The sequence below is a fragment of the Halyomorpha halys genome, unplaced genomic scaffold, assembly GCF_000696795.3.
Source record: "Halyomorpha halys isolate HHAL.00 unplaced genomic scaffold, Hhal_1.1 Scaffold100.1, whole genome shotgun sequence".
NCBI lineage: Eukaryota > Metazoa > Arthropoda > Insecta > Hemiptera > Pentatomidae > Halyomorpha > Halyomorpha halys.
In genome coordinates this window covers 102,136-111,337 of record NW_027112088.1, presented here as the reverse complement: position 1 = coordinate 111,337, position 9,202 = coordinate 102,136, and the positions used below count along the sequence as shown (strand labels likewise).

At 32.1% G+C, this 9,202-nt stretch overlaps 1 long non-coding RNA gene across 1 annotated transcript; it reads left to right on the top strand.

The window, feature by feature from the left end:
- Nucleotides 1-5,041: 5,041 nt before the first annotated feature.
- On the top strand, nt 5,042-8,599 carry LOC136796405 (uncharacterized). Its single transcript, XR_010844112.1, has 2 exons — nt 5,042-5,197; nt 8,040-8,599. It is a non-coding gene; the product is annotated as an uncharacterized lncRNA (long non-coding RNA).
- Nucleotides 8,600-9,202: the final 603 nt, after the last annotated feature.

Here is a 9,202-nt window from a genome sequence, read left to right as displayed (position 1 = left end):
TATATAAATATAAATAAATACAAAAAACTTTATTGTAGCTTTAAACAATAGCATTGCCTCAAAACAAGGACTTTTTAAAAAAAATTCTTTAGCTTATTTAAAACTGCATTGCAATGCATCAAGGAAAATTGTTGTTGGTGGTTTAATATCCTCAATCTGCTTGGTAATGAGTCTTCTAGATAAATTATGGATTGTTGTTATATAAGGTTGCAAAAATCCAGTTTATTACCAGATATTTAACTCTGTGGTAGAGAAGAGTGAAGTAGGCAAAGATGCCAAGCTACACACCTTCAAGACATTATATTTATACTTTTGTATGGACCAGAGAGTTGGATATTCACAGACCGACAGGAGAGCAGAATCACCGCTGCCAAAATGAAATTTTTGAGAAGGACGATTAGGAAACAAGGACCGTGTTCGCAATGAAAGGATTCGTCAGGAACTGCATATAGCCACACTGAAAGAGCTTCTGGAAACTCGTCAGCTGAAGTGGTTCGGCCCTGTTATCAGGATAGACGACCACAAAGATCCTCTAAAGAATATGAAATATGTCCCAGATCGCAGAAGACCTAGCGGTCGCCCTAGGATGTCATATCTCGACTACATTGAGCGATTCTGGAGGGCGAGGGGAAAGGACTTCCGACAGGCGAGGAACCTTGTTAGAAATAGGGAAGAATGGAATTCCTGGCTGGATGCTCCTCTAGGCACTAAAGAGGGAAACTAAAGATGAAGAAGAAGGTACATAAAGAGATCAGATAAACGTTGCAAGTTTTCTATTTCCTTGATATTTTGACCGTTTAAAATCGTCCTCATAACTGACAGAAATCCTCCCTATAAACATTTTGAAGGTACTTTGGAGAGTTGCCACTGCAAGAAGGTATCTCAGAATGAAATCGGCCGAATCACAATCCTTTGCAATGGCTTCCGAGATTACCTTCCTCGGTAGTTTCTATCTCGTTTAACCGCTCATATAGAGCATTGATTATCTAACTTTCTTTTCCGCGGCATCTGTATTGGACCAAAAACAGTTTTCTTTCAAAACGGTTTGAATAATAAGGAAAAGAAGAAAACAGAGAGACAAAAATGTTCATGCGGGCTCCTCTCCAAACAGCATTAAGTTTGTATGATTGATTTTGATTGTATGTTTAACATTTTAAGTTAATGTATCTAAGAACTAATCCCAAAAAAAAAGTTTATTTTTTCAATTGGTGGGACAACCTACTACTAGGTCCTGGGCTCCTAAAGCAGTTCAATTGGTGGAGTGCAGTGATGTCCTCCAATTCGAGCTCTGATCAGGATCCTCGAATCTGCTCCAACACCAACCACCAATAGAGGATTCAGGCAGCCCCTCGGTTGGTGCTATAGATCAATGTTCAATAAGTTTCTTGGGATCTCATGGTGTTAAAGAAAGGTACCTCCTCACTTCTGGACTGAGGTTCATTATGCCATCTGGTGGCAGGGATAAGCGGTAGGAAGCTTGGGCAGCCATCTTGATCCCCAATAAAACAAAAGGGTGAGTACCAGTTGAGTAGCCATCTTGACCTGTGGTGGTTCTGTTGGTGAAGAAAGAGACAGTATTCTTCAGGAAAGTCTCTTCTCATAAATCATGAGGGAGTAAATCTGTACACTCAGGCGAGGGGGGCGGCGGGAGGATGAGAAAAAAGAACCAAGAGGAACCCTTCTTTCACGTACATCTTCAAACAAGAATTACCATTGAAGTCTCAAGAACATCACACAAGTAAACTGCAATATTTAAACCCATTCATGTAATAAAACCAAATTTCTCACTAACCAACTAATCACATTGTAACTATTTTGTTCAAACCATTCAGAATAGAGGTATTTTATTTTAAAGTATATTATATCATGTTATTTAAATACAGTCCACTCATTACCAGCAAACTATCAGTAATACCTTAATTCAAACCAGCTTACCAGTATAATAATTAATTTGGGTAATATGCCCCAATTTTTACTCCGGGGAATACCTAAATTAAACACATGGGAACCTTGTAACTTGGTCTGCCCAGCGCAACCTACTGAGTTCGATGATTTCAACACCAGGCTCTAAATTATCTACTCATTTAACAAGGGATACACGTCTCAGTCCGTTCGCATTCTTTATCTTGAACCATCTTCCACTGAACCGCAATTACATTTCAGTATTTTTCTTCTAAATGCTAGGAGATCCCTTTCATCATATTTTGAGAAAATCCATTTTTCTGACCCATCGGCAAGCACTGATCAGTGTTTTATGCAATTTTTTAAAATTACAAAAGATTTGACCAAATTAAATATATATGATAGCCTGCGCCAGCCAGTTTGAAAACCCCTGCTTTAGAGAAAGGTAAGGGAATTGAAAGAATTGAGGTTATGAAAAGAAAATTATATTTATAATCTTAAATACTTTCTTGAGACTGGTTAATGTTGTTTAAATAAAATAAAAGAAAATGTTTTGAGACTATTATGGATAAAATTTAAATTATTTATTTAAAGAAAAATGATCTTAGTTGAAGGTGCTAATAGGCCATGTACATTATTTATAACATTAACACCTCAAAATTTTCCATTAAGCTTCAATTGTTGCTTCCATTATTTTTTTTTTAAATTAATTGTGCTTGTATCTAATATTTTATTTTTCTAATTATCACTTCATTTTGACAATCTTTTTCGTTTTAATAGTGGTTATCAATTTTTCATCTTGAACAAATAATATTTATATATTTTATAAATTAATATATTTAACAGTCATGATATTACAACTTTGTCACAGGATGGCAGAATGTAATGTTTACAAATAAATTCGTTTAGTGGAAATAAAGCCTGATAAATAAATCAATTGTGAAATATTATATCTTTGAAGGTTTAAATCAAATACACTGCAAGATCAAGTGCTAAATATTCTTTAATCCTCAAGGGACTGTTTTATTTTTAATATTTTAATAATATTTATTAGTTTATTTTTAAGCGGTCTTAAAAAAGTATTAAGAAAATTGAAAAAAGATCTTTTTGCATTGATTGAATAATTGTTTGAATATGTATCTATAGTTCGCGTAATTGTTTTCAGCAACTTCTTTCCCTGAACTGTCCTCGTGCATACTGAATTATTGATTTAAATATTTTATCTCTGAATGAAAATTATAATTGAACTCAGCCTAATTCAGTGAAAAATTCCTTGATAATTTTAATTAAACTGTAATTAATATTATATGGAATATGGACATAAGACAAAGACAGATAATAAGAAAATATAAATGAATAAGATATATAAATTGTATATTTAATAAAAACAGATAATTATTATTAGTTAACGTTGCTGTGAGTCAATTCTGTGGGTTTGAGAGCCCTCCGAGATCCACCTAGCTTCAAAATGTTTCCTTCATCACCAAGAACTGCACTCCGGACTCTTCATGGGTTGTAGCCGTACAGAGCTATATTTTTTTAAACCTTTTATTCACTTTATTTTTTCCCTTTCTGAATATGAGTATATAGTTAGTGTTCTGTTATCTTATTATTAACATAGAAGGACTCAAAGCAGATCCCTTTTAGTCCATGAACCAATCGGTAAAAATAAGAAGTTGTTTCACCTAAATTTCTGATTAATTAATGATACCTATATATACCTACTCGTCAGAATTGATGACTCTGCCACCATGATAGGGGGAATAAAATTGGCGGCTGTTTCAAAATGTTATTAAAAATGAATTTTTCATTCGGAGCTACATATCTTTAAAACTACAAAACTTAGAGAACATCATTTAAGGTAGATTAAATATGCTGAAATATGAGCCATTATAGAGATATCCTCCCAGCTTCATAAATTGGGTACCCTTAATTGGGTAAAAATCCGGCTGTCGGACGTAATTCTGACCAAATCACCTCCTTGCTAAACCGTTGGTATCGTAAGAGTACTTCCTTATAAAATACTGAACCCCTGACCCTTCATGGGTTGTAGCGGTACAGATTTTAATTTTTTAATATAGATTTTACATTTAATAATTGCCCAGATACACTTTTTCAAAAAGTAACACTTTTTTTTTCAAATCAATTATTTATGAATAGGATTAGTGCAAATATCATAGAAACTACTACTGTTATGACGTACACATGTCTATTAGCTTTCAATTGGTTAGTAGCAAGAGTAGGTGTAGTTTATGAGGAAGTATAAAATATGACTATCAGACCTACAGATTAAAGATAGTTGAACGTACAATAAAGTAGTCAATCCAATCATTAATCTACGGTCAACTATCTACACCTCAATAAAGTAGTCGATAGTTGAACGTACTATACGATAACGTTTATCGTAGGAGCAGCAGTTACCATGATACTGACCAAAATAATTCACAATACATTAATTTTTCGATATTAATAAAATATGTTGCTTTTTGAAAAACTGTATCTCGAGAATTATTGAACGTAAAGAGCTTTATTAGAACGTATAATTTAAAAAATTTATTCTAGTTTAAATAATGTACTATGAAGTTTTTTTGTGTAAGTTTTAAGGGTAGCAAGCTTCAATTAAAAATGAGTGAAAATTTAAATAAACTTCAGAGCACCATAGATACTTCAATATTACTTTTTATTGAAATTTACAGTATCACTTGTACAATTTAGGTTAAAATTGAAATTTTTCCAACAGAAAATAGTACACGATTGTTTCTGTACTTAGAATTACTCAAAAATGAATGTTTCGTAACTTTTAGACCAGCCACCATTTTTTATTCTTCCTTGCCTTGGATTGCAGAATCATCAATTTTAACTCTAAGCTAATTATAGTTTTCATTAAAGTAACCGAAAATCGAAGTTAAATAACTTTTTTTTCCTATTGAGTTCTTGGACTATTGCGAATTCATCTCATGGTTCTCAAACATACCTGCTGCACGCAAATAACCTTATCAAATTACTCGTATATTTATTTAGTCATTTATATTATTTTAATGTTTACTATTCATATCACGTTATCTCTCTATAGTTTGATATATTTACTAAAAGTAGTCAAATGCATTACTTAATCATTAGTATAAGAGAGAAGGGGGAACAATTCTGGGGAAGTGCCATCTATATATATAAAGAGTATAGTGGGGATTGTACTGGACACTTCAACATGAAGCTGTATCTCGTACTCTTCCTCATTGTTGTTGTCGTGGCCTGTGAAGTAATGGCTCAGCGGAACTGCAAAATTAGTGGGGAGCCGGTGAGTTCACTATCATTTTCACTTGCAGGACTTGCATTTGGTAAAAATATTTTTAAATATAAACCGATTAATTTCATAATTAAAACCGAGATCTGAACTAATGTGTACGTGGTGATATAATAGGAGTTTCAGTTTCTACGCACCAAAAAAACAGAAATTATCAAATAAGTTTCGAAAAGTTCCTCTTTGTAGCTCAAACCAGAAGCCCAAAAAAATTGCTTGAAAACAAAGGTAGAGAAATGTTGACGAAGGGATTGTGTTTATTACATAACATTTGTGAACTGCTTTCGCTGGGACGTGTTGAACCACCCTCCTTACTCCCCTGACTTGGCCCCTTCATATGTTTATCTTATTACACTTTTGAAGACTCAAATGGGTGGGAAAAAAATCGAACCGATGATGAGGCGAAACAAGAGGTCTTGAAGCGGACGAAGGAGATGGTGGACGTCAAAAAGTTTGTATCATGACTTACAACTTGCGTGAAACGGAAAGACAATTACGTGTAAAAATAAATAATATGAATACCTACAATATCCTGTAATTTCATTTTTTGCTTTTTGTACAAAAATTTTAGTATTTATTTATGAATAAGGAATAGAATCGGATAATAGTTTTTAATTGTTTCATAAATATATTATAGCTGTGATGAATACGTTTGAGCCAGAGTCCTCCAGTGGCCTGGCTTAAAACGTTATGGAAAAAATTAACAACGAAATAGATATAAATTGGGGAAAAAAAACTAATAAACTTAGTAAAAAACATTTTTTTATTATTAACAATTAATTTTTTTTTTCGGATTTAGTGCCCTCAAAATCCATTTTTAATAATATCCAACAAAAATAAAAAATAGAAGTATTCCTCACTTGATAGAAAGAGTTTGCAAATTCTATTATTATAAATTCTATTATTACGTAGGCACACTTAGACCAAAATCATAGATTTTGAAACATTTGGCAGGAAGAATTTTTTCAATTATTGATAACAATAAATTATAGTATTGGTAGGTTTGAAGACAATAAAAAGTCACTTAGCACATATATAATTAATAAAAATTCTTCCAATATAACTAAAATTCCAATCGAATTGATAGGGTCTGACTTATTACATAAAGTCTTTTTGATACTATACAAATTTGAAAATGATTGGTTGGGTATCCTAGTCATATAGCAAGATTTTCTTAATTTTTATGCTGGTATTACCATAATGAATTTGCAAAAAAAAAAACTGTACGTGATGGAAGAGAACCTTCCATGTTCTGTTTCAGCACATCGAAAAAAAATAACGTTATCAGTTAAAGTTGAAGTCAAATTTCAAAAGTAAAAAATTGATAACTATGACAATTTCCAACATCATTCTGATATGTTTTTCCACAAGGACATTCAGAAAGCCCTTCAAAATAAGTTAATAATTCATTTAAAAACAAATATATTGAATGTTTCAGTTATCATTTAGCTTAGAGTCGGACTTGTAAGTATTTTGTAAGAAAAACATACAAATATAAAATGAGGTTTAGGATAAATGCGTTTAACTATTAGTTATTACCAAAGTATTTATTCTTTCTAAACAATCATTAAATTATGAGTTAAAAGGTTATTTTTAATAAGGCTATTGTTCTGTTTTCCTATTTACCTCGTGAATATTCCTTTTATTATTTTTTGATTTTAAAATATGTTTTCCTGTGTATTTATCTCATACCTCATTCGTTAATGGCAAGGTGAATGGACTCACTAATTTTTGGAAATATTATAACTTAATAATTTAATGGATATCAATACACTTATTTTTACGAAGAGATTCGTTGAATAATATCTTGATTAATATCCAATTGTTAAATTGTTGAAGGGGTTTAATTATTTTCAAGGCAATATTGTTTAGATATCCGAATAAAAGTACTGGCCTAATGATGTTTTATACATACATAATAATAAAATGAAAATAAATTTTTAATCCGGGACACTTGGTCCCCTAAGAATAACAATTTGGGACAGTTTTAGCAGCTTTTATCTGGCTACATTAACATTTCAATATAATTAAATAAATATATTACAATATTTATATAAAATAAAAAGATACATATTTATCTATGCTTATATTGTTTTCTATTATTCACAAGTTCATGGAAGTTTGATAGTCATGGACACGGATATATAATTGGTGTTTGAATGATATTAAGGAGGAAGTTTTACGGGTGAATAAGGGTAATGAGTTCTAAAATAAAGTAACTCGGACAGCAAAGTATTTTTAAAAGGAGTACTTCTATGGGTAGAGATGTGAAGATTGGTAGGTTGGGATCTTTTGCTTAACAGGTGAACGGATAAATGTTGGGTGAGGAGGGTATGTATACGAATGCGGTTTGTATTTGGCGCTTTAGGCAGCAAACAAGAAAAATCAGATAATCTATCGAAGATTATCATAATTCAGCCGAATGATGGGACAACAGACACCATAGGGTCATTTCATGCCAACTCAACACATTTTTTTTAATTACAGTACTGTTAAGTGCTCATAAATAGGCTAAAAAACCGTAAACGACTTTTATAATTGTTGCAGAATATTCCCTAATTCAGCTGGAGGAAAGGACAATTCCTGTTCCTGTCATCAATATGTCATTTAACAGTACGTTAAACTAAACTTATATAGTGAATGGAATATGGTCCGGGTACCATATATAGAGTTGTATATGATATACAAACCTAAATACAGTTGTATATGATATACAAACCTAAATAGAGTTATATATGATATACAACTCTATAGAGGTTAAGGCAACAAAATAATTTAAGAAAAATTATTAAAAAAATTATTATATGTATGATCTAATGTGATTTTTCACTTGTTTCAGTGTACCAACCAACCGTTCGAATGCTGTGTGGGTTTGATTTGTCTAATTGGCATGTGTTACAGACCGTGGTGATCAGAAAACACATATGTACCCAGCAATACTCTCCTTTCATCTGGCCTATTACACTCATAATTTTATAATTAATAGTTTTCGTTTATAAACTTGAATCATGTAAATTAATTACAATAGTTATTCCCACCTTAAGAAACTTTAAAATACGAATTTTTACAAGAGCTGAAAAATACAAAGTTTTTGTTCATATTTTTCACCTTTGATTTTTTTCCCCTCAAAAACCATCAAAATAGGGATCACTTCAAAACGATCAACCAATCTACACAAACAGGTAAGTGAAAGTTTGTGATGCACGCACCGTACCATATTTTTTACTATATTACGAAGAATTAGAGCTGTAGGGGGCTGGCAACACTGAATGCTCTGGCAACACTGAGTGCTGAAAAACCCACCCAGCGTGATTATCTAAGATAACGGTCAAAGTCATGTATATTATTGTGTATCGCCATTATATTATGTTATATCAATATATGTTTATCAAGATGCTACAGAGTTGTTATTTATATACAAACTACCAACAAACCTACAATGGTGACTCCGATGACCACATTGTGTTTGTGTAGAACACGACCCGCGTGTGTTTGTGTTTGTGGAACGTTTGTTTATCATCATTTTACGTAAGTCTTTATTTCAACTATATCAATTACAATGGTTAATGATGAAGAAAAATCAAAGGGTAGTCTTTCAGAGACGCCTGCTCAAAATATTCCTGGGCCTTCAAATAGTAATCCTACAACTACACATTTTGTAGATCGTGTTAGTGTAAAATTACCACCTTTTTGGACGGCTAAGCCAGAAATATGGATTTACCAAGTAGAAGCTCAGTTTCCACTGTCCGGTGTAACTGCTGAAACCACTAAATTTAATTACTTAGTGCCCCAATTAGATCTTAAAGTGGAAGAAAATATATGGGATATTGTTTCATCTGAAGACCCTAATAAATATACATTAGCCAAAAATAGATTACTAAAAATATTTAAAGAAAGTGAAGAAAAATAATAAAAAAATTAGTGAGTGAAATTGAATTAGATACTCTTAAACCCAGTCAACTTTTGTTAAAAATGAAAGCCCTGACTGGCACAGACATTAGT